Source organism: Meriones unguiculatus, chromosome 7 (assembly GCF_030254825.1).
Source record: "Meriones unguiculatus strain TT.TT164.6M chromosome 7, Bangor_MerUng_6.1, whole genome shotgun sequence".
Classification (NCBI taxonomy): Eukaryota; Metazoa; Chordata; class Mammalia; order Rodentia; family Muridae; genus Meriones; species Meriones unguiculatus.
This window is the reverse complement of record NC_083355.1, coordinates 93,332,962-93,359,069: the sequence shown is the minus strand read 5'-3', so window position 1 is coordinate 93,359,069 and position 26,108 is coordinate 93,332,962. Positions and strand designations below refer to the sequence as shown.

Genomic DNA, 26,108 nt, shown 5'->3' with positions numbered 1-26,108 from the left:
AAACTCTTGATTAGTAAACTTCAAGTCAGGCTCCCTGTGCTTTGCAAGTTTCCGGCCGAAGGGTGACAAGATGCCAACTCTCCCTACTTCCTACCTGACAAAAAGTGGAAGCTGACAACGCACCTGTCCCCAGCGTGGCGCCTAGCATCAGGCACTCACAGTAGAAGACCTTTTAGCCCCGTTCACAGTATCTCCCAACCCCAATGAGTCCTGACGTTCAAGCTTAGGGCTTCCCTCAGTAGTACCTCACCCTCACCAAGACTGTCAGGTGTTTTAATTGGAGCAGAGAGAGACAACCAGTCCCAAAGGCACCAACCAGATTGACAGTTGTCGGTTTTTATCTGTGGCCAGGCTTGGTAACGGAGGTGCTATCTAAATGGCGATTTCTTGGCCCTCTCTGTTTTCCCTTCTTTTTTGTTTGTTTGTTTGGTTTACTTTTTCAAGACAGGGTTTGTCTCTGTGTAGCTCTGGCCATCCTCAAACTTGCTCTGCAGAACAGGCTGGCCTTAAACTCAGAGATCGTGCCCGCCTCAGCTCCCCTGGGCTGGGATTAAAGGTGTGGGCCACTCACCCTGGCATGCCACCATGTAACCTTTTCTTTACTTAATTACTTGCTTTAATTGATTCGGCCATGATGACTTGAGTTGGTGGTCCTTCTCCCATTTTGGGATTAACACTACCATGCTGGGCCTGACTGGCAGTGTTTTTCCTAATGATTTATTTTTATTTTATGTACACTGGTGTTTTGCCTGCACGTGTGTCTTTGGATCACCTGGAACTCTAAGACAATTGTGAGCTGGCAGGTAGATGCTGGGAATTGAACTCAGGTCCTCTAGAAGAACAGCCAGTGCTCTCAACCACTGAGCCATCTCTCCAGCCCACCACCCACCGTGTAACTCTTAAGTGGAGCTGTTTTTCCTTTAGAGGTTGAACCCTCCACCACCACCACCCACACACTCCAACTCACACAAGCTCAACAGGCATCCTACCTATCACCTTATCACCTCAGTTAGGATTTGGGTCTGAGGCAGGAGGCCTAGACCGTCAGGCATGCTGGCTCTTCTGAGGCAGAGACGGAGAAGATCTCTGAGTTCAGGGCCAGCCTGGTCTATAAAAAGAGTTCTAGGACAGCCAGGGCTACAAAGAGAGACCCTGTCTCAAACAAATATGATCCCCCTAAGCAGCCCCACTCTCAGACCTGCCTCAGTGGAGGGAGAGTAAGCACCAGCTTATGCACCCAGAAAAAATAAAAGGGGAAAAGTACAAAGGAAAAAACCTTGGAAAAACAAACTGACATGAGCAGAAAGACTCCTCTCAGTGCTGAAGAGCTCAAAGGTAACTTGCTTGTGAACTCCTCTTTTCTGCAGTGACCACAGGAAGGGTCACTCTGTAGGAAAGGGGGCTTCCTCTTGCACCCACAGAACAATCCCTGGCCCAGCCTTACAGCGAGACCACAGAATTGTCTGTTGATGTGACCTGCCCATGGGGCTTTTGGTCCCGCAGAATGGCAATTACACTCAGGACACCTCCTGGGGCTGTCACTAATCTGCATGTGAACTTTGTACAGAGTTCCTTCAACCCTAGAGAGCCTCTCCTAGCCACCCCCATTCTCTTGTTTCCTACACAGAGGGTCCCCAGCTAAGGGTCATCTCCAGACCCTTCCTACAGCTCTGACTGGTGCCTCGATGTCTTCCTGGGCACTGCTTCCCACCATTCCCCTAACCACAAGCAAGGCATCCTGAGAAAAGAGCAGAGCACCACCTGGAGGGGAGCCTGACTGAGCACACGCACAGTGCTCTGGGCTCCTCCCCACAAGCCCTTCCACATGTGACAGACAAGACAGCTGACCCCTCACCCTTGAACTTCTGACCCTCTCTAGCTTTCCCTCTGACTGCTTTTTGTTTATTTGTTTGTTTGTGACAGGGTTTCTCTGTGGCGTTGGCTGTCCTGGACTCGATTTGCAGACCAGGCTGGCCTCGAACTCACAGCTATCGGCCTGCCTCTGCCTCCTGATTACAGGTGTGAGTCACCATGCCGGGGGGGGGGGGGGGGGGGCTCTGACTGCTTTAATCTTTGCTCTTCTCAGAGCTTCGAGGTACTCCCAGTTCTACTCGGCCTTCCACGGGCCCTGAGTGCACCAATGATTTCCCAAGATACACTTGACCCAGGCAGTCCTAACAGCGGCCTCTGCTGAGTATGTCCTGTAGCTCCTTGCTTCCCTCTGTCTCTGAAAGCACAGGAGCATCTGCCTGGTGGGAGGCAGAGGAAGGCTGCAGCTTCCCCTTGGGGGGTGGGGGCCACACTTTCCCACTGCCTTCCCAGTCTTGATGCACAGCCTACCCTGAAAGACACGAGAGGGGTCTGATTGTGCTCCCAAGTCCTGGAGTCCTCTCCAGCCCTGTGTCTTGATTCAAGGTATCTTTCTACATCTGGGATTCCCCCAGGGCTATGAAACTGGATCCTGGTCTCAGTCAAAGTGGTGTAGGAAGCAGCTAGTAATTTAGGGTCTGAATCCCAACAAAGAGGCATTTGGTTTAATGGTGTCATTATTTATTTATCTCTGCCTCCACTCCTCCCTCCTCGTCCTCCCTACCTCTCTCTTTTTTTTCCCTCCCTTCTCTCCCTCCCTCCTTCCTTTCCTTCCTTTCTTCTGGTTTTTCAAGACAGGGTTTCTCTGTGTAACAATTAATTAATTATTTATTTTTGTTTTTCAAACAGGATTTCCCTGTGTAACAGAGCCCTGGCTGCCTGGAACTCTTTGTACACCAGGGTGGCCTCAAACTCACAGAGATCCTCCGCGTTCTTGAGTGCCAGGATTAAAGACTCATACCATCATGCCCGGGGCTATTTTATTATTTTATAATTTATTTTATTTAATGCGCACTGGTGTGGTTCCACCTGGAACTGGAGTTACGGAACTTGTGAGCTGCCGTGTGGGTACTGGGAGTTGTTCTTAACCACTGAGCCATCTCTCCTGGCCCTATTTTATTATTTTTTGACTGTGCTTGTGGGTATGTATGTGCACACGAGCTCAAGTATACTTGGAGGAGGCTGTACCCAGTGGAGCTGGAGTTATGGGTAGCAGAGAGGCACCTGACGTGGGTGCTAGGAGCTGAACTCTTCCCGAAGGACGAGCAGTAAGTGAAGTATTCTTAAGCTCTGAGCCATCTCTCCAGGCGGGCCTCTAACCCACCATCCTCCTGCCTTAGCCTCCTAACACTGGGCTTATGGGATTTTAAGGTGTCTGCCCATCGGCACATCTAGCTCAGCTTTCTCACCTCTGTGGCCAGTCCTGCCCCACCAGGATGCCATCCCAATTCAAATCCATGCTTCATGCTAACTGGAGGGCAGGAAGATGACAAGCACAACCCAATCTTGAGGCCAGTGTTAGTGTGTAGGCAGTCTGCTTCCGGGTTGCCTAGTAACCTATGATGTCATCATGTGTCGCCTGCCAGGTGTGTGGCAGACTCAGTTTATAGCACAAGCTATAAAAGGGCCAACCCGACACCTTGCCTCTCTCTTACTCTCCTCTCTTGCTCTCTCTGCCTCCCTTCTTTCCTGGGGAACCCCCACCATGTCTCTCTCTTTCCTTTTCCTCTCTATCTCTCCACCTCCGCCCAATAAATCTCTTTCATATAATATCTGTTGTGTGTGTGGCACCATTTTAAAATAAATACTAACAGCCAGACCCTCTCATGAAAGAATCCCAGGCTAGCGAGGGTGGTGGGGGATGAGAGGGTATGCAAGTTTCTGGTCTTCATTGGCTATAAAGATCCCCTGTGAGGCCTTGGTTTTGGTTTGGTTTGGTTTCGTTTTCCAAGACAGGGTTTCTCTGTTTAACAGACCCCTGGCTGTCCTGAACTTACTTTGTAGACCAGGCTTGGCCTCAGACTCACAGAAATCTGCCCGCCTCTGCCTCCCAAGTTCTGGAATAAAAGGCTTTTGGCACCACGCCCAGGCTTAGGCCTTGTTTTATTTCATTTCCCTTTTCATTCTTGGGCCCTACCTGCCTTTCTAGGTAACCCATGTTGGTCTGGTTCTTACCATAGAGCTCAGGCTAGCCTCAGCCTGACAACAGTCCTACCTCAGCCTCTTTGGGTGCATGGACCACCACACTCAGCTCTGGATCTTCCTTCGTGCCATTGTGTCTAACCATCATGACCTACCTGCTAGAGACTGTTTCCCTTACTTAACAAAACAGACAGCAGGGGCGCCAAGCTTATTCAGTTAACCAGAGTGGTGGGACAAGCCAGGAGCCCAGCCAGCACTGTCTGAAGATCCTCTGCATAGGCCTGAGGAAGACCCATCTGTATAGAAACTTGGTCTTTACAGTCTCCCAAAATACAGATGGTGCCCTACTGTCCCCAACGGACCCAAAATCATCACTGTCACCTCTTGACTCCTAGAGTTGGGTGGGGGAGGCACAACTCAGGCAGGGCTGCACAGTCAAACTTTCTCGAACCCAGGAGAAGGAAAAGAACAGAGAACTCCGAGGCAGAGAGGGTGTCTTTTCTGCTCAACCTGGCTTCACGCAACTGGCAGGGCAAAAGAAGTCACCGGAGATGCCAGACCCTCTCGGACACTTGGCTGTGGTCTCTGTCTATCCCTGATTTAAGGCACTCATTCATAGCAAAAGGTAAAGAAGGGGCAGAGAGAAAGGAGTCCAAGAGGACAGAGCCAGGTGAGGCAGTGCGTACCGAGTAATCTTAGGAAATGAGAAGCAGAGGCAAGCAGATTGCAGCAAGTTCAAGATCAGCCTAGGCTACATAGAGAAAGGAAAGAAGGAAGGAAGGAAAGAAGGAAGGAAGGAAGGAAGGAAGGAAAGAAGGAAGGAAAGAAGGAAGGAAAGAAGGAAGGAAGGAAAGAAGGGTGACTGAGAGACTGAGGGAGAAAGGGACAGATGGACTGACAGAGCGATGGAGAGAGGAAGGAAAGAGCTTCTTTCAGTCAGTAAATTGCTTGTCATTCAAACACGAAGACCTGAATTCAGATCCCTATAACGCATGTAAAAAGCCAGACATGGTAGCATGCTTGCAATCCTAGAACTGGAGAGGCAGAGGCAGAGAGGTTCCAAGGATTCCTTGCCAAGCAGTCTTGTCAAACAGAGAGCTCCAGGTACCCTGTGATCCTGTCCCAAAACAGTAAGGTGGAATGGCATGGTGGTGCATATCTTTAGTCCCAGTACTTGGGAGGCAGAGATAAGGCCAGCCTGGTTTATGTATAGAATTCCAGGCTAGCCAGGGCTGCCCAGTAAGACCCTCTTTTCTTTCTTTTTTTCTTTCTTTTTTTTTTTTTTTTTGACTGGTTTTGTTTCAAGGCAGGGTTTTTCTGTGTAGCCCTGGCTATCCTGGAACTCACTTTGTATACCAGGCTGGCTTCAACCTCAGAGATCCACCCGTCTCTGCCTCCCAAGTGCTGGGATCAAAGGCATGCACCACCATGCCCCTCTGAGACCCCGTCTCAAGAGAAGAAAAAAAAAATGGCGCGTGATTAAGGCACCCAATGTCAACCTCTGGCCTCCACTTACAAACAGGCACTCCCTCATACACACGTGAATGTGCACACACTCAGACACAATGCACCCTTAGGTTAACTGAGGAGGAATCGGAAGGGAATAAAAATGGCCTGTGGCAGATGTGATGGTCAGAGCCACCTGGAAGGGAGATGGACAGCCTATCAGACATGGCCGCAAGGTCAGATAGAGAAACATGAGGCTGATGCCTCTCTGTCCTTAAGTCATTAGGAAGTGGCACAGCCCCAAGCAGGCTAACATTTATGGTGAGAATGGATGCAGCTTCGAAATGGCTGGAGGGAAAATGAACACAGACAATTCTTCAGGAAGTTCAGCGGCCTGGGGTGGAAGGGGGTCGGGGCTGGTGCCTCACTCACCTGCAGTCAGCACCTTTTGCTTAATCACAAGGCATGCTCCCTTGGGCTTGAGGATGTGGGTGTGGAAAAGGACACACTTTCTCCGGTGTTGGGTGCTGTTAGTATCTCAGATGAGAAGCAATTCATTGAGAATGGAAGGAATTTGAGGTATGTAAGAATAACCACCCACGCTTTCCAGTTCGCCCTGAGCGATTCAGTCCCACCTGCCGACCTCTCCTCACCACCAAGCACACTCCCCATTTCTCTTCCCAGCGCAGACTGCAAATTAACAGGGCCTCAGACTGAAAGTATTAGGATTTGAGATTTTTTTTTTTTTTTTTTTTTTAGATTTTGGAATATCTGCATATACATAGTAAGACCGTGAAGATGGGAAACAACTCTGAACATGCAATGAGTTTATTTTTCCCAAAGGCCAGAAGGCAATTTTATACAAATGTTTTCAGTGCTGGGGATCAAACCCAGGGCCAGCCGCTCAAACCCACAACTTTTAAATTATTAAAGATACTTTCCTACCATTGGGAATGCAGTTCCGGTGAAAAGCCTTGGGTCCAGCACCGAAGCAAAAATGATAAAACAGATTCAGATTTTCAGATCAGAGCACTCCACGTTCTGCCGGTGGCTGATGGCGGTTTTGTACTGAGTGTGATCCGGGCTTTTTAGCATACGCCCCACCCCTAACCCCCAGGCCCACACAGTAGGACTCTGCTTCCCCAAACCAGTAAATAAATAAGGAAATGTAGGGATGAAAAGGGAGGGGCTGGGTTTGGAACATGTTCTAGGCGCTGGGGGTTCATTCCCCAAGATTGAGACACCCTAAAACAGTAGGGACAAAACTAATCCTGGAGAACAAAGTCAAGACAGGAAGGCAGAGCCTCTATGATGACTTAGCAGACAAAAGCCGGAGGATGTGCGCTCCATCCTGGAACCCAGGTGAAGGCAGCAGGAGAACTTCAAAAAGCCGTCCTCTGACTTCTACCCTTCAAAAAAATATTAAGGGGGGGAGGGGAGGTAGAGGACACAGCTCAGTTGGTACAGGGATGATCAGCCTGTGCAAGGCCCTGAGTTTGATCCCCCACACTGCCTGGTGGTGTATGCCAGTAACTCCAGCACTCAGGAGGTGCAGACAGGAGGATCCAAAGTCCGAGGCTAGCTTCAGGTACCCAATCAGTTGAGTTGGACCCCAGCCGGAGCTACACAAAACTCTGCCACAAAAAGTCATCACACACCTTTAATCCTAGCACTTGGGAGACCGAGGCAGGTCTCTCTGAGTTAAAGACCTGCCTGGTCTACAGGTGAGTCCCAGGCCAGGAAGGGCTACACAGTGTAACCCTTCCTCAAAAAATTAAATAAAAGGAAATTAAAAGTGAACAGATTTTGGAGGTGACGGTGGATAGGCAAGGAGTGGAGTCCAGCAAGGGTACAGTCCCAGGGAGAGAGACGGAGGCAACCTACACACACTCTGGGAGGGGGGCTTAGGTCAGCCCATCATCAGGGCTGGCTGGATCAATGACTATTGACTCCTTGTGGGAAGGGACCAGACATCCCATCTCAGGGCCTTTGCGAGAGCAATCGTTGGTGGTCGAAGCCCCTTGAGGCATCATTTCTCTTTGACCTGTCTGGTAATGGAGCTCAACAAGCCACTTTGGCCTCAATGTCACCACCCTCTGATTAAATGTGGCCTCCGTCTTGCTCCCACCCAACCTTTTCTGTCCCCTAGACATCACTCCACAGGGCTGAAGACTCTTTTAATACAAACAGACGGGGAGCAATGTTCTGAATGAAATCTAGTTTTGCCCGTAATCTCTAAGGGAAGAACACTGGTATCTCATAAATTTAGCAGGCATGACCTGCTAGTGGGTAGGCAGCTGGGGGGAGGTATGGAATGGCCTGCCTGTTTTCTAATGTAGGGTAGGGTCTTCCTGTTAGTATTTAGGCAGCCTGCTTCTGGGTTGCCTAGCAACCTATGATGTCACCATGTGTCGCCAGCCAGGTAACCACCGAGAAGAATCTGGACCACAAAAAATCTGTCGCCCTAGCTAGAGCCATGTGGCTCTCTACTCAAGCCATGCACCTGAGGATAGGGACACACATCTGTGCCAAACATACCAGTTCTACCTCATTGTTTGGTTGGTTCTGAGAAGCCAGGTGGCGCCTTCTCTGGACCTGGGGTGTTCATGAGTGGAATGGGCTCAACTCCAGCAACTGTTTCCCAGCACCATCTAGATAATGGGGCTGAGGAAGTGACCAGTTCTAAAGTGCTGGTCCCAAGCCGGCGCTTCACGGCTGCTGTTGTTGTGATAATTCCCACGGACAGCTTCCAGAGAAATTGGGCTAATTGACAAACCCCAGCTTCATCTAAACCTGAGGATAAAATGCAAGGAGGAGTTTGCCAAATACGAGGAGGGGAAGGGGTTGACCAAGAGGACAGACAGGCCTGGGAATCCACTGGGGGAGGGGGGAGTCTGAAATACTGACTCACACATTTCTATAATCAGTGAGGTAACTAGAAGCCAGGGACCCTTAGGTAAGGCAGTTCCTCAGACCCTCAGGACCCTGGGAGGAACATACCTCAACTTCCTGGCAACCAAAACACTTGAGAGCTAGAGGAGGAGACTCACAGCAGCTTGGCTACGTAGGGAGTTCCAGGCCAGCCTCAACCACATGAAACCCTGCCTTAAAAAACAAAACAGAAAAAAAAACAGCACTTAAGGAAAATTGAGCATGTTGGTGCATGCTTAAAAAATCCCATCTCTAGGAAAATGAAAAATGCAAGGCTGGGCTCAGTAATCAGAAAGTTCAAGGCTGTGAGACCCTGTCTCTAAAAAAGAAAAAGAAAAGCATGCCTTTCACAGTACAGAATAGGGGCAAGCCTGTGGATAGATGTAAAAGACTCTCAGAATCTCAGCTTTCTTGATACTCACTACCTTGGAGTTAGGGGAGAAGGGGAAAAAGAAGGGGAAGAGAAGGAATGGGGTGACCAATGAGGAGCCAATTAATATTATAATAAATCAAGTTCTGCGCACTGAAGTCCATTAATTATAGATGCATTTTTTTCCCTTAAACTCAGAAGTCTCATTAATTCAAACCTTTCCCCTAGTAATCTCCGAATTGCTTATTTTAACAGAAAATATGTTTTATCATTCCTGTGGGGTTGACATCTTACATACATGTATCTTTCAACTTTTAAAACGAGACACACCTGCCCAGCTGAGGTCACTGACCCTGGAGTTCTCAGAGGGCCTTCTGCCTAACTTAGCCAGTTTTAGGTTAGTTAACCTAGCCTGGGAAACGTACTGGCACCCAAGTCACTAAAGAACCAGGCTGGCTGGTGGGTGGCGGCACCCAAGAATGTAGGGCTTAGGTTCAGTGAGCTGAGGCAGGGAGGCGGGGGGGGGGGTGCTGGGGGGACCTGCTCACTGTCAAGTTGACAGAGAGAGCCACCCACCTGCCACCAGGCCAGGCCACATTGCGATTCAGGCACTTTCCTCTGTGACGTCTGGATTTTGTTTGTCTCCCTGGGAATGTTTTCCAAACAGTGTTTTTCCCCCTTGGGGCTGGCCGGGACTCAGGACAACTGAATGCTCAGTGGTGTTAACAGCCTCAGTGACAGCCTTCCTTCCTCCTTCTGCATGCTACAGAGCTCTGGCAGAAATCTGTAATTAAGCACTGTGTCGCTTGAAAGATTAGTCAAAACCGGGCTGATCCCAGACAACTGATGGAAATCTCGTTGCGCGCAAATTACGGCACGGAAAATAATGATAGGTAATTAGTGTCTTTCAATTGGGGCTTTTTATCCGTCAGTTTTCAGGCTTCACACATCAGGAGGGAAGAGAGAGGATGTAGTGAAGCCAGAAGGAACCTCTGGATGAAGAGTGGCTGCCTCAGGACAGCCAGGAAGTCCCATTCCACTGGCCCGCAGACTGGCCACAACTAGCGTTCTGAAACTTCGGCCCTGATCTAGAACTTCCTCAGTGAAGTGCCCTCATTTGGGGGCCATCAGTGGCTCTCATCTTAGTCCACTCTGCCAGCTCTGGGTTCCCCACACCTTAAGGAAAGGTCAGGGAAAGAATAGTGTCATAGAGCCACTATAAACTAGATGTGCTGGCCCAAGCCTATAATCCCAGCACTTGGGAGGCTGATACAGGGGGATCACCATAAGTTCAGAACAGCTTGGACTACACAGGGAGACCTTGGTTCAAAAATAAAGCCAAACAAAAACAACAATGAAATGAGTAGGGTTTGAGAGTTGGCTCAGAAGTTAAGAGCACTTGCTGCTCTCCTGGAACACTATGGTTTGATTTTCAACATTTACAGAGCAGCTCACATGATTTGTAACTCCTTTCCACATGGATACGATGCCCTCTTTGACCTTTGGGGGTACCAGGCACACAGTTGGTGCACAGACACACAAGCCGGCAGAGCACCCAAACACACAGGGGGTTGGGGCGTCTTTAATCTCAGCACTCAGGAGGCAGACGCAAAAGGATCTGAGTTTGAGGCCAGCCTGGTCTACCAGGGTGCAGCCAGGGCAGCACAGAGAAATCCTGTCTCGAAAAGCAAAGCAAAACAAAACAACAACAACAACAAATCAACAACTCAAACACATAAAAAGAAGTGAACAAAAACTTCAAAAGGGAGCTTTACCGGAAGAATTTTACAAACACAGGTGAAGACAGAATAAGCCAGAGCAGATTTATGGAGTAAGTCTGAGGCCAAGAGAGCAGTTCAGAGGCCAAGAGAAAAGCCAGATTGAATCAATTAGCTGGGAGAGGCGTTTGAGGGAGAACACCCGAGTTGAACCAGGCAGTCCAGCGCTCAGTGACCACAGAGGCAAAAAACTTCAAAAGGCCAGCAAGATGCCTCAGTACGTAAAAGGGCCTACTGCCAAACCTGATGACCCGAGTTCTTACTCCTGGGACCCTCATGGTGGAAGAAGAGACCTTTACGCACACACACACACAATTCAAGAAATTTAAAACCTCAGAATTTGTTTCTATTCCATCTCTCATGTCCTCCTGAATATGACATGACATTTGTGAATTGTCGCAACTGATCTTGAGCTTGTTTATATTTCCACCCTGCATCAGTCAGTGGTGTGGCATAAACACCCCACAGACTGCTGCTGAGCAAACTCAACTGTCTCCAGATGGCACTTTGTTCTCACATCAGCCACAGGCCCGGCGGTCACGGAGCTTAACTCAGGGCTGGACAGTTTGAACCTGAACCCCCATTCTGTCACTCATGATCTGGGTCACTTAACCTCTAGATGCCTCAGCTTCCTCGTCTGTGGCATAGAGGTACGAACAAGAGTGCTCATCTCACAGGGCACAGAAAAGACCCCTGGCACACAGTAGGTACTCATCCATATGAGCAGTTCTATCATCCTTTACTTGGCAATAAAGAGACGGCCTCTACTTACCCTCTGTATGCATCCGTCCATCCACCCATTTAATCATACACTCATACACCTGCTGCTTCCACTGAGAGAGTCCCTACAGGAAAAAGCGCCTCCTGCAGGCGCTTCTGGGAACTGACATCCAATCCCAACTTACTTCTCCCTCTCACACAGGGGTGCTCTCCAAGACAGGCCACCAAGTCCCTCCCAGAAGATTCCTGGTGTCAGACCTGCCTCTTCGCAGCCAGGTCCTACAAGCTGCAGAGCTCTAGTGTTGAATAAGGTCTTGCACTTCTCCAGTGTGCAGTGGAAAAGAAGAATATTGAAGCTGACAGCAACAAAGAGCGAGGGTCAGAAGCAGAGAATTCTGGGAAGGCTCTCCTGCCTCAGGAGCCAGGGACATCTCTGTTTGAGCCATGGAACACGGCTGCTAACCTGAGCCACACGGAGGGCTTCAGGCACTTGAAGGCATGATCAAGCACCAGGCCCATCATGCCCTCACACACTCATTGCATTGCTAGTCTTTGAGTATGTACAGTATGATACAGAAAATACCATATTGTATTAATTTGAGGCAGCACACTCTTCCCTTCCCCCACGCCCCCATTTTGCCATCTAGCTGATCAGAATGTATCTGAAATTGATCACTAGTACTAGTTTAAACGGTGGGTTAGAAAATAATGGGGCCTTAACTCAACGATGCTGTTAATGCTACGAATGTCACACACAAGTACAGTTAAGTCAGCTAGAAGCCATTTTGTTTCCCAGTTGCCTTTGAGCTAGGTGTAACCATGTGACTGTCCTCAGGTCCAAAGAAAACTCCAATTCCTCAAACTCCAAAAGGCGGTCCAGATATCCAGAAATGAGCTCAATCTTGAGTACAGGAGGATGTCTGGTAGTTAGATAAAAGCCAGCATTCCTCAGGAACTTGTAAAGCCAGTTCCCCTCTGCCAAAAGGTTCATTTCCCTTACCTCTGTCCAAAGGGACCTTTGGCCCTTACCAGTACATCAAAGCCCATCCTGGCCTCCAGGCTCCTTAAGTATCACAAGTACTTATTACACATTTCAAAGTCCATGCTAGCATCTTAACCCTTCTCACCTCCTCTCTTACCCTAATCTCCCTCCAGCTCATGGGCTTCCCTCCTCCCAGCTGCTCATTTCCTTATAACCCTGCTATTCTCACTATGTTTTCTCTATTCTCTGTCCTGCTTCTCTCACTATGCCGTCTCTATTCTTATTTTTTTTAAAAAAGATTTATTTATTATTTATACAGTATTCTGCCTACATGTGTGCCTGCAGGCCAGAAGGGGGCACCAGATCTCATTATAGATGGTTATGAGCCACCATGTGGTTGCTGGGAATTGAACTCAGGACCTTCAGAAGAACAGCCAGTGCTCTTAACCTCTGAGCCATCTCTATTCTTTATCCACTGCTATTCTCTCCTCTTTTGCAGATAGCCTTGGCTCTGTCCAGTCTGCTGGCTACCCTTTGTCTATTTTTTTCTTTCCCTACTCTGGATTCTTCCAGATGCCTCTGGTTAGTCTCACATATCTACAATAAAAACCTCCCCTTAAACCATACCATGGAGTGATCATGCCATCAGTTTATACAACGAGGTCTAATCCAATAGAGTAAGAACAAGTAGATGTAAGCCACTCTTCTCTTGGCTCATCAAAAAAAAATCTGCCATAGCACGCTTTTCTTCATTGCTTCCTCCCTGTCTCTGCCCCTGTGTCCCCTTTCACCATACCCCATCTGAAGGCCACAGGCAGAGAATTCAGAAAGGAACTCAAGAGCTAGCAGAGTCACAATGTGGAAGGAGCCTGGGACAGAGATCACCTGGTAAGGCCTCCCTGTCAAACACCCTCGTTATATCAGTAGAGGGACAAGATCAGTTTCTTGTTGAGTCAGCTACCACAACACTGTGACTACAGACCGGCAGTAAGAGCCAATGCTGCCCCGTAACTATTACCAATAATAGCAAGGCACCACTTGGTACCTTCATCAGTCAGTGATGAGGACCCTAAAAAGCAAGGGAGAATACAAGGCAGTGAACTGGGTATGCCCATACAGGAGACTTCAGAGATGAGGTGATTCATAGCCAAGGGCCCACAATAGGGGAGGAACTATTCAGGGAAAACTCTGCTGGAGGAGGAACAGGGAGACCTGTGGCTGTAAGGTGGGAGAGCTCTCCAGGTTAGCTATGACCAGTGCTGAGCAAAGCAGCCATGAATGACAAGGCACCTTCTTCATCCTGGGCACTGTGCTTCCGTCTGCGCATCCCAGGGAGAATTAGCATTGAAGGTATTCAGTGAACATTGCTGACCTCTACTCCCCTCCTACCCTTGGTGTCCCCTCCCCCACAATCACAAACTGGATTCTCAAGTGTTGCTACTGCATATTCCCAAAGAGCAATGCGTGCAAGCCCAGTGAGAGGATACTTCTATCCACTCTCTGGTCATAGCAACGGCTCTTTCTATGTGGCCTTACGCACAGCACAGGTGACATGGGCTGTTTACGGCGCTCTGCGTCCTTTCTTGGTCGGTTTTCCGTCTTTGTGTTGTTAATCCAGGCAAATGACAGGACCGTCTTCATTCAGTGAGACAGATGGGGAGCAGGTCCTGCAATCAACTGTCACTCCAGGTCTGATCTGAGTCATAGCATTGCTGACAATGTCACAGAGGGTTTGCTCTATGCCAGTAATGGGACAAGTATGTATGAGGCTGTTGATTGATTCACTACAACTTGCTGAGGTAGGCCCTACCATTTCCACTGCTCTGTACTCCCTCCCACCCCCACCCCAGCCTTCTTACATCTTTGAGACAAGATCTCACTCTATAGCCCAGGCTGGCCTAGAACTCACAGTAATCCTGTCTTAGCCCTACCAACTCCTGGGACTATATGTATGTGTTTGTGCCTCGTTCTTGTTTCCCCATTTTTCAGATGAGGAAACTGAGGCCCAAGAGGGAAAGAGTCAGCATCTTGGCAAGGGTCCCCTAGTCAGAAAACACTTGCTGTGAGTTACTGTGCAACGGGTACTGTCCCAACTCATCACCTGGGCCTTCCAGGGTCCGCCCACCGCCTCTACTGTTTGCTGCCCGCTTTCCCCCAGGGTTGCGCCGTCTCCGCCTGCTGGCTTCCTGTTGTGAGACAAAACTTTTTCTGGGGAGACACAACACTTGTCTTTTCACCTGAGAGAGTGAACCCACCACAGGCCAAAGGGTGGCTACCATCAAAAGTCCAACTTGTTGAACCAACGAGTTTTATTGGGGTTATTTACAGGAGTAGAAATTTACAGGAGTAGAGTTACGTACAGGAGGAGAAATGACTCAAAGACAGCTGCATCACCAAGGCCCACCCCAGCACGGGCAACAGCTCCCAAAAGCTGGGAACCTGGAGCAGGCTGCACAGCCTGCAGGCAGCTCAACAGGTTGGAGAATGTCCTTTCCGGGCAGCTCTGGGCTCCCGGGGAGAGTCTTGGCATCTCCCCTTGTCTGAAATATCCTTTGCCACCTAGCTTTCACTTTCTTTCCAGCAACCCTCAGCTTTCATTGTCTACCCCGGCAGGGAGGGGCCTACTGAATCTAGTTAGTTTCAGGGAGATCCTGGAGCTATCTTGAGTTGTTTACCTGCCTTTTCAGGAGCTCACCTGCAGGATGGAATGTTTTTAATCTCAGAAGGAAAAAAAAAATGTTACACAACACCTCCTCCCTCATTTGTGTTGGAGGTTGAGGTCAAGGGCCTGCCATATGCCAGCTGCTGACACCACTGCTCTGGCAACTACCTTCCCTATCCTGGCTGTGTAGGTCATGTCCTGTTCCTCCATGAGACGAGGAGTTCCATTTGGCTTCTCTTGCTTTTCACCAGCACCTAGAACACTGGCAGGCTATGCTGGCTAATTTTATGTCAACTTCAAACAACCTGGAGTCATCTGGGAAAAGAGAACCTGGGTTGAGAAAAGTGGCCAAGGGCATACCTTTGCTTGATTGATGTGGAAGGGCCCAGCCCATTGTGGGTGGTGCCACCTCTGTGCTGGTGGTCCTGGGCTATACAGGAGAGCCAACTGAGCAAGCCATGAAGAGCAAGCCAGTAAGCATTCCTCCTCCATGGACTTTGTATCAGTTCCTACTTCCATTCTTGCCTTGAGTTCCTGCCCTGGCTTCCCTGGATAAAGGACTATAAGCTAAAAGAAAGAAACCCTTTCCTTACCATGGTGTTTTACCACAGAGGTAGGAACCCTAACTAAAACTCAGACAAGAATTTATTGAATAAAGAAATAAAAAGGAAAAGCTGTCAAACTGGCTTCAGATAGTCCCCAAGGCCCATAACCTGTGAAGAGGGGGAAGTCACAGCCTGAGTGTCAGTACAGAGCCAGGGTCTGAAAAGGGAGAGAGCTTGTGTTCCATGAGACCTGCAGAGTCTTCTGAGACTTCCTAAGGGATCTACCATCACTCTGTCAGATTTCCAATAATCTTGGTTTAGATATTTCACATATGAAGTATGGAGGGCTCTTTCTAGTAGGCCAAGGTTTGGCAAACATGGTACTGGCAGGCCTTGCCCTTCTCCTCCCCTGCACTGCTAAAAACCATTAGATTACATTCCTAAAGCCAGCCGCAAAGGTCTCTTCCCTTATTTGGCCACTTCCTCCTCCTAAGGCTGATTACCAATATCCAGCTGTCAAAGTACTGAAGCCCAGCCATCAAAAGCCTCCTTTGGCTCACCTAATTAACATGCCCGATCAAAATTAAACACCTCATCCTAACAAAGAGTTTCCCCTGTTACCTTTATAAACTGCCATTCTCTGATGGGCCACATCTGTCTCCTCTCTATCCAGGGGTGGTCCTTTGTTCCACTTGGTACAAATATCTCTACCCTGTCCTTATTGTTTCCTTCTCCTCCCTTGTCCTCAATCTCCCATCTTTGTCTCTTACTCTCTGCCCTCTGTCCCTCTGGGGCAAATAGATCTCCTTTGTACTGAGATCTTGGGTTTCCTGAGCTGATACCATTCCTTACAAAGGATATATCTGGTTTTCTTATTCTCTCAATTCTTTGTTAAATTTATTTATGTGTGGGTATGCATACAACTTGATTTTCCTTCCATCATCTTGGAGACTGAATTCAAAACATCATACTTACGTAGCCCAGACTGACCTTGAATTTATAATATCCCTGCTTCTGCCCTTCCCCACATTCTGGGATTAAAGGTCTACTCCATGATTGCCTGGCTTCTTTACAAGCAAGCAAGCAAGCAAACAAACAAAAGCCCAACAAAAGTGTTTGAGGAATTGTCTTAGTGGCTGAGAGTGGGTTTTGCTCTTGGAGAGGACCTGAGTTTAGTTCCCAGCCCCCACATCCCAGGTGGCTCATAATTACCTGTGGCTCCAACTATAAAGAATCTGATGCCCTCTTCTGGTCTCTATAGGCATCTGCACTCATGTGCACATACACACATAATTAAAAATGACTCTGAAAGCTAGGGGTGGTGGCACTTAGCTGTAAAACCAGTACTCAGGAGGCAGAGGGAGGTGGATTGCTCTAAGTTCGAGGCCAGCCTGGTCTACAAAGTGAGTCCAAGACAGCCAACATTACACAGAGAAACTGTCTTGAAAAACAAACAAACAAAAAGAAAATAGAACAAAAAGACTTTTAAAAAAACGTTGGAAACCATATAGTGGAGTTAGCAAGTATCAGAACCAAAAGCCTGAGAGCTACTTTTTGAAAAATCTGGTTCCAAAATGCTATAAATGTAGCTGGAGTTACAGGAGGTTGTGATCACCTGACATAATTTTGTTTGTTTAGAGATAGGCTGTAACTATGTATCTCCTACTAACCTATAACTTACTATGCAGTTATGTAGACCAGGCTAGCCTCCAACAGAGATGTTCCTGCCTGTGCCTCCCAAGTATTGGGGCTAATGGTGTCCCCCACTGTACTCAGACTAAATAAATAAATAAATAAATAAATAAATAAATAAAAAGGCCATTTTTTTAAAAAAACATCCCTTTTTATTTTTTAAGGTAGGTGTGTGTGTGTGTGTGTGTGTGTACATGTGAGTATGTGAGCACAGGTACCCCTGGAGGCCACAAGTGTCAGATCCCAGTGGAGTTGGATAGACAGGTGGCTATAAGCCACCCGACATGGGTGATGGGAATTAAGCTCAGGTCCTCTACAAAAACAGTCTGTGTTCTTAACCACTGAGCCACACCTTTCCAGTCCAAAAAAGGCTGTATTAATGTGACACCATTGTGACTCATGAGAAATCGTGGGCAGTGGCTTAGAAAAAGGCCACATGAGTTCAGGAACAGCAACCATGTGTAAGTAAAAATGACTCACGAGGCTCCTGCCTTTAAGACAGGAACCCACAGGACAAAGACACATGTTACCTGGTTCTGAAGCCCAGCTTTGGCATTTGCTGGCCATGCAACCCATCGCTTAACCTCTCCATGCCTCAGTTTCCTCATCTGCAAAATAATAACACCCAACTCCTGGAGCATTTCTGAAGATTAAATGTCAATAAACGGAAAGGAATAAATGTCAATAAACAGAAAGCATTAAGAACAGCGCCTGCACATAGTAAATACTCGGTAAACCGGGGCTATTTTGAGCCCCAAAGAGTGTACAGTCTGTGATCACGGCAAGGCTCTTCCTGAGTGAGGACCTCATCCCTTCCTCTGACAGAAGAGGAGGTAGTGTGCGCATGTGCACCCTAATTATAATTTTTATTTGTTTGACATAGGATCTCATATAGCCCTAACTGTCCTTGAACTAGGCTATGTATCTGAGGAGAGCCTTGAACGTCTGCTCTCCCAGCCTTTACCACCCGAGAGACAGGATTTCAAACTTGTGCCATGTTTTATTTATTGTGCCATATATATATATATGTTTTATTTATTGTGCCATATATATATATACCTATTTTATACAGAGCAGGAGTTTGAACCCAGGCAGGCACTCTATCCACAAAGCTAGAGTCCCCAGGCCCTACTTTACAGTTTGAAAAGGAGAGGCTGAGGTGGAATCACGTTCAGCTTGGCCTCCCTGATCTGTGCTGCTGTGGGATGGGCTGGCACAGTGACGGTTGCCCTTGGCCATGCTGTCACTCGCCGCCACTGACTGACCCCAGTGTTTGACTATTGATCTGATAAATTAACAGCTGGTTGGTTCCATCAAAATGCTATTCTGCAATCCAATTACTGCTCAGGACTGCAGGCTTCATCCTACTGGGATGCTGCTGGCTGTGGCAGTAGGCCTGCCCCAGAGCTGGGAAGGTAAGAATTATCCTCCGCCGGCACAGAAGAGACGGCGGCTCTGCTTCTTGGGAGGTCAGCATGAGAGGGAGGAAAGAGAGTGCCAGCCATGCCAGCAAGGATAAGACATGAGCTTCAGGGACCTGGGAGTCCTGCCTCAGCTCCCAGCTTTGCAGAGACACTTCACACACCCCTGAGTCTTAGCTGCTGCACTAGTATACTGGGTCCCAAGAAACAACCCGATGGCCCTGGACTATTGTAAGAACACCAGAAAAAAAATACACATACAAATATATACACACACAGCACCCCAGAAGCTCTCAAAAGACTAAAGTAGAGTCTGTAAGGTGTAAGACTGAAGCCTCCTCTGTCAGAACCCACCACCTGCACTTTGGAACAACCCTGGGGTTGGAGAGATGCTCAGCAGTTAAGAGCACTGGCAGTTCTTGCACAGAACCTGGGCTTGGTTCCTTGTACCCACATGATGGTTCACAACCATTCCTAACTCCGTTTCCAAGACGTCCAATGCAGGGTAAAAAGTCCAAGCTCGCTTTGAAAACCCAGCAATCCCCACCCTGGAAATCTCTGCCCTGGAAAACTCTACCCCCAAGGAACCCTATATAAGCCTGCCCTCTGCTTGCTTCTTCACTGCTTCTCGCCCAAGCAGAGGCAGCCACCCTCTTATGTCTTTCCCAGTAAATCTCTTATGAGACGTTAGCTGTGTGGTGTGACTCTGTGGTATTCCCTGACTCCCAACTGCCATGATACCAAATCCAAACAAACACCTCTGTCTTTATCCTCCTGGCCCTTGCCTCAGAGCCAGCTTTAGAGGAGCACTAGAAGGCCAGGCAAGAGACAAGTAATGAAGGTAGGCCTCTGTCCTGTAGGTGGATCCGGGTGGAAGAGACCTAGGCTTCCCAAGGCAGGAGGATCTCAAATCTAAGGCCTGCCTGGTCTACAGAAGAGTGGGCAGCCTCAGTCCCCAAGAGCCTCCAACCCAAACCCATATGCTTTGGTTGACTTGATGGCAAGTGCTTGGCTATTTGCTCTGACTCCAAAATAACTTTGTGTTGTGTTCATAATGCATTGACCTAATCTCTCCCCTCACATCCCTCCCTCCCTCTCTCTCTCCTCACACACTTAGAATGGTAGCTCCCTAGCTCCCATCATATTTAAGCCTTAGATCTCAGGCTTAAAGATACTATGCAAAGTATTCGTTGTCCTGTAAGCCTGAACGAAGGGGCCCAGATACTTACAGCTCTGAGGCTATGTATTTTGACATGGTTGCTCAACTTGCCTGCTCTGCCGTTCCACATCCCTTTCTAGAAGAGATAAGCAACCCTAGCCATCTGCTGGCAGAACCCAAAGGATGCAGGAAGCAGAAAGTGAGACACGCTACCTTGGAAGAGAGCTAGATCCCTGGACCTAGAGCTGACCTCAAAGACTGATGACATGTATAAGCTTTTTGCATGTTGGCTCATGATAATTTCACAGGAAATTTGAGAACTAAAAAATGAGGTCACAGCCAGGGGGTGGGGGCACACACCTTTAATCCCAGCACTTGAGCGGCAGAGGCAGGTGGATCTCTGAGTATGAGGTCAGCCTGGTATACAAAGTGAGTTCTTGACAGAAGGGGTTGGTACACAGAGAAACTCTGTCTCAAAAACAAACAAACAAACAAACGAGAACAAAACAAAGCAAGTGAAATCACGCAAAGGTAGTGAAAAATCCACATAACAGAGCGAAATGCTGGCTTAATACAATGTTTGGAGATCAATATGACAGATATGGACTGGGAATCCATATTTATTGTCTTCTCTCCCTGTGTCTGGCCAACAAACTCCTATGGCAGGCATCCCACTTCCAGGAGCTGGGGGCTGTGAACCATGAGCTCGGAGCCAAAGGCAGGGCTTCCCCACTCAGCACCCAGGAACCTTCTGCTCACAGGACGAGAGGAACACCAGAGCCCACCTTCCAGGCTCAGACACCTGCTTGACCATTCTCCCTCTGACCTCCGAAAAGTTCTTGACCTCCTCCAAGCCCCAGCTTTTCATTTCAAGCAGAAATAACCCATTTTACTAAGAGCAGAATACACATCTTGAGGACTGAAGTAGAATGTTATCTTCAAAGGCCGTGCAAAGTGTCGGCTTCTTTACAGTTGCCCCACCCTCCCAGTCTGCCTTCATCTGCATTCCAAAACCCCAGCGCCTTGGGGAGGCAAAAAACATCTTCAGGGCAGATCCTTGCTCCAGGGACCAGTCCACAGAGGACAGCGAAGGAGCCAAGTCCACATTTTATCCCAGCTCCCAATGAGGCAGAGTAAGCCCCTTAACTTTGTGTGGCTTAATGGCAAAGTGGCTTAGTCTTCAGGTATCTAAGCCCCATATTTCTGAGTTCTGAACTCAACTTTGACCTTTCACAGCCTTTCAGCATCACAACTCCAAAAGAGAGTTGAAAACAAACAACAACAACAACAAAAACAAACGAAAAACCTCTCAGAATTATTAGTGTCACAAAAACTAGGGAACTCGTGAGAAAATGTCACAGACCAAAGGTGACTCAAGAGATTTGACAGCTAACTGTTGAGCTGGGTCTGAAGAAAGGACACCAGCAGAAAAACCAACAAAATCTGAGAAGGGTAAGGAGTTTATGCAGTTCACAGTGATGGTGCAAGGTCAGTTTCTTAGCTGTGACAAGTATGATGTTTACCATGAAGATGGAAGACATAGGGAAACCCCGTGAGGGACACACAGGGGTTCCGTGCTATGTTGGGAACTGGTCTATAGTGAAAAACCTATCCCAACAAAAAGTTTTTTTTAAGACTGTAAAGGCTAGAAGGGGTGGTATCCACCTATAATGCCAGCACTTGAGAGGTGGGCCCAAGAGGGTCGGGTGTTCAAGGCCAGCCTGGACTGTATGATACTTTATTGAAAGAAAGAAAGGAAGAAAGTAAAATAAGTAAGAAAAAAACCCAACCAGGCCTGGTAGTATATAGGCTTGTGACCTCATGACTCAGGAGACTGAGGCAATGATACCGAAGGATGGAATATGAAAGGCCAGCCTGGGATACACTGAGTTAAAAGCTGGCCTGGAGAGCTTAGTGAGACCCCATCTGAAAATAAAACAAGAGTTAGGAATATAGCCAGTGGTAGAATGCTTGCCTTGCTTAGCATGTTCAAGACTATGGGTTTGATTCCCAATACTCGTGGCAGAGGTTAGAATAAAAGAAAAAAACAAGCAAGTTCCTTATTGCACGCCTTGGCGCTCAGACTGCAAGCATGCTCCACCCCTTCTGGCTCTTCTTGTTCTTCTTCTGGTTCTTTTGGTCTGGACCCACATGCCCTCCTCCCCTTATGAAACCATCTTCCTTTACCCTCCAAACTGGCTCATAGAAGGTGCGGTTCTTGCTTGTTTCACATTTGGGTCTCCACAGACCTGGCCAAGATCTGGGCCTGGGTGGCTGTGGTGGGGGTGGGGATGAATGCGGTGGAACTCCAGGTTATGGGGGGAGGGGGGACGTCAGAGTTTCTGAGGACACCAGGCTTGGGAGACCTGCACCTGGCTCCCAGCTCATATAGTCCACACAGCACCTCAGGACCCCGGGTGTGACAGGGGGGACAGACAGGCTAGCAGGAGGCCCCAGGCTACACCAAGACGCTCTTCCATCAGCATGGCGCTGATCAATCAGCTCAATTCTCTCTGGAAGGCTGGGGGCTGGGAGGAGGGCACAAAGGAAAAGCAGTAGCGAGCAGAAAACAGTGGTAACAATCGTTGGATTACGTTTGTGCTGGCCCAGGCGGGGTGGTAGCTCGGTAGCCAGGAAAGCATCTGGACACTGATCAGCACTGTTAAGAGATTTTTTTGCAATGGCACTAGGATCACAACGGTGAGCACTGGCTTCATAGATGGGAGAATTCACGGGTAGGAAGTCATGGGGTTCACACCTACCAGAGCAGAGCCAAAACAAGGCTCTCCACACTCATGCCTTGTGCTTCCTAGGGTGCCGGGGTCCCTTCCACCCATGGGGAAACACAATTCCTTCCTGTGAACAGCAGAGACTGTACATTTATTTATTTCATTTGATGTACCACACATTTGTTGAGTCAAATACAACAGATTCTGCACCTAAAAGACATTCAGGGCAGCCAGGCATGGCGGCTCACTTCAACAGAGGCAGGAGGATTGCTCTGAGTTTGAACCCAACTTATGTAGCCTCCTGGTTAGACCATACCTTCAAAGAACCACCAGGAAATTTGTGGCGATAAAACCACCAGGTCGTAAAGTGTCCTAAAGTATCTGATTAGAACAGAAACGCAGTCATGCTCACAGAGAAGCATCGACCTGCTCTCTTGAAAAGAAGCCGTTCAGGGGAGGCCTCCCGGAGGAGGGGAGGCCAAGCTTGAAGGATAAGAAGGTGTCATGAGGCAGTAGGACCAGCCCGAGACTGCTTGCTTCCCTACAGAGGAAAGGGAGGCCCTAGAGGCCTATGGCTGCTCACACTCTCCTGCCCTGCAGGCCCCCCTTTTTTCTCCAGCCCCACCTTTCTCCTCAGCACCAACGCTTCAGCAAAGCTAGGTGGCTATTTAAAGGAACCTGAAGCTAATCCTCATGCAAACGGAACATCTTTAAGTAAAGCTAATAATCACCCCATAAGGCAGCTGTTGCGTAATTCAGGATTTTGCAGTACAGCCCCTGGGCTGAGGCGTTCTGGTCCCTACAAACCTTTCTTCACGGGGAAGGATGAGTTCCGGATAAAGGATGGTAAAATGTGTCCTTTGGAAGGCAGGGGCCGTGGGTTGCAGTAGGGGAGGGGCAAAGGACACCACAAGAGCGGGAAGCTTGTGTTTCTGCAGGTCTGTAAGCAAACCAGAACCTACAGGCTTGCAGAGAAGCAGGGACAGGGAGGAAATGGAAAGGGGACGAGAGGAGACATGGAGGGGTTGACGTTACTTGGCTGTAGGTGGGAAGAACACTGGCTCAGTGCTTCCGGCCCCTACAAGACGGAAATTGTATCAGCCAAGTGGGTCCACATGTTCCAACTACAAGGAACAAGAAACAAACTAGGCCTCTCTTCTCCCAGTGGAAAACCTAGACGCAAAGATGTTTGCAAAGACACAAAAACAGATTGTAAAGACATTCTGTACTGGTTCCCCCAAGTCCCGGAAACCCAGCCCCTCCCACTGCTGTTGATTTTCCCAGGCGGACAGCACATCTCTGCACTCTCAGTAAGATCCACTCAGGGACTGTCCAACCTGGGGGCCCCACTGTACAGCTTGATGCTGAGTAAACAGCAAGTGCTCAATAATTGTGTTGAGAAGAAACTAAAGTCAGTTTATTTTATGGTAAATCGGATTCAGAATGGAGAGAAAGGAAGAGTAGTTTCTATTAATTTATTTGCTAGATTGTTTGTTGTTGTTGTTTGTTTTGTGACAATAATCTTACTGTGGAGCCCTGGTTGGCCTGGAACTTGCTACGTAGACCTGGCGGGCTTCAAACTCACAGAGATCTGCTTGCCTCTGCCTTCTGAGTGCTGGGGTCAAAGTGTGCACCATGACTGGCCAGTCTCTTAATTTTGAGCTGCTATAGGAAGGGAAGGAACGTGGATGCGAAATCTCTCCTAGACCTTGGCATTGTGCTAATTTTATTTAAAAGGATACTGTTTTATTATGTAAACATGTTATTTTTTTAACATAAGTTATCAAATGCATAACAATATAAGAAAAATTTTTACATTTCCAATGAGGCATCTATCACAGATTAGGGAAGTGACGTAGCCCTAGCAGGCCTGGAACTCTCTGTCCCCTCATGCTGGGACTGCAGGTCAGCACCACCCTGCCTGCTTTCTATTTTGTTTCATTTCGGTTACTTGAAGCAAAGTTTCTCTTCTCCCAGTAGCCAAGGCTGGTGATTCTCTTCACTTTGTTGCTATCCTTGTTTCAGTTTTTTTTTTTTTTTTTTGCTTTCTTGTTGTGGTGATGGGTTTTTGTTTGTTTGGCTGGTTGATTGGGGTGTGTGTGTGTGTGTGTGTGGGTGTAGGTGTGTGCAGGGGTGACCATGGTACTGGGTGGGGTGTGCTGGGGTGGGGGGAGAGTATGTTTCAAAATGAGTGTGTCGTCAGAAACTCGGATCAGAGAATGGCTTCGATACAGGCAAGGGGAACACCAGCCGCCTAAGGCTCTTGGGAGGTCTTGGCGGCAGCAGTCTAGAGGCATGCAAACTCACAGTATTAGTGGTTACTAGCTTTTGTGTTTGCACATGGACATTCCACGGTGTACTGTGGAGGTCAGAAGACAACTTGCAAGGGTAGTTCTTTCCTTCCACCTTAACACGGGTTCTGGGGACCCAACTCAGCTCATTAGGATTCCATGCAAGCACTTCCACCTGCTAAGCCATCTTTATGTGTGTGTGTGTGGCGGGGGGAGGGGTTCTAGATAGGATTTCTCTGTATAGCCTTGGCTGTCCTGGACTTGCTTTGTAGACCAGGCTGGCCTTGAACTCACAGAGATCTGCCTGCCTCTGCCTCCCCAACTGTTGAGATTACAGGTATGTACTACCAAGACCTGCTGCTGAGCCATCTTGTTGGCCCTGAACTTCTGATCCTTCTGCCTCAACCAACATACAGCACCTAGCTGAAAGCAGACAGATGTAGATAAAGCTGGCAAAAGTCACCCAAGTCACTCCCCAAGCTCTCTTAGCTTCCCAAAAGGAGATCCTGAAAAAGAAGCCCTTGAAAGTTTCTATCCTGCCATTAAGAAGCCTGGGCCACAAGTCAAAAAAAGTGACAGCAAACAGATGGACAGGAAGAGTCCAAGAAGTGAAAGTAAAGTATTTATTTTGTCATTAGTCTTCTATGTACACCAGAGGGAACATTAAAACCACAGAAAGATCCCAGGATCCAAAGACAGAACATCCACAGGTTGGTTCCTGGTCCTGTCACTCAACAATTATCACCTAACCAATCTGAACCTCCATTCTATCCATCTGCAAGATGAGAATAACCAGGATTCCCCTATGAGATTATTGGAGAGATATTTTTAAATGATTTTACCGTTATTTATTTACTTATTTATTATTTGTGTGTGTGTGTGTGCTTGCAGAGAGAGAGAGAGAGAGAGAGAGAGAGAGAGAGCTTGCACATGCATAAAGGTGTCTGCAGAGGCTAGAAGAGGGTTCTACTGGATCCTCTCGGTCTAGAGTTACAGGTAGGTGACTGAGCCACCTGACGTGGGTGCTTGGAATCAAACTCAGGTCCTTTAGAAGGACCCACTTTGCTTCTCTGTTGCCGTGATGAAACACCAACCAAAAGCAACTTGGGGAGGGACGGGGTTTATTTCCTCTTATAGCTCCCGGGTCACAACCCATCACTGAGGGAAGTCAGGGCAGGAACCTGGAAGTGATAACTGAAGAGAGACGACCGAGGAAGGCTGATGGCTGCTTACTGGCTTGCTTTCATGGCTTGTTCAGCTTGGCCTCCTGTACAGCCCAAGACCACCTGCCTAGGGGTGGCACTGCCCACAGTGGGCTAGACCCCCCCCCCCAACAACCGTTAAGCAAGATACTGCCTGCCCCACAGCAAG

General features: G+C 48.3%; 1 protein-coding gene across 2 annotated transcripts in view; it reads right to left on the bottom strand.

Annotated features, from left to right (window-relative positions):
- The window catches only part of Esrrb (estrogen related receptor beta), a 162,703-nt gene that overhangs the window by 49,468 nt on the left and 87,127 nt on the right, over positions 1 to 26,108 (bottom strand). The window lies entirely within an intron of this gene.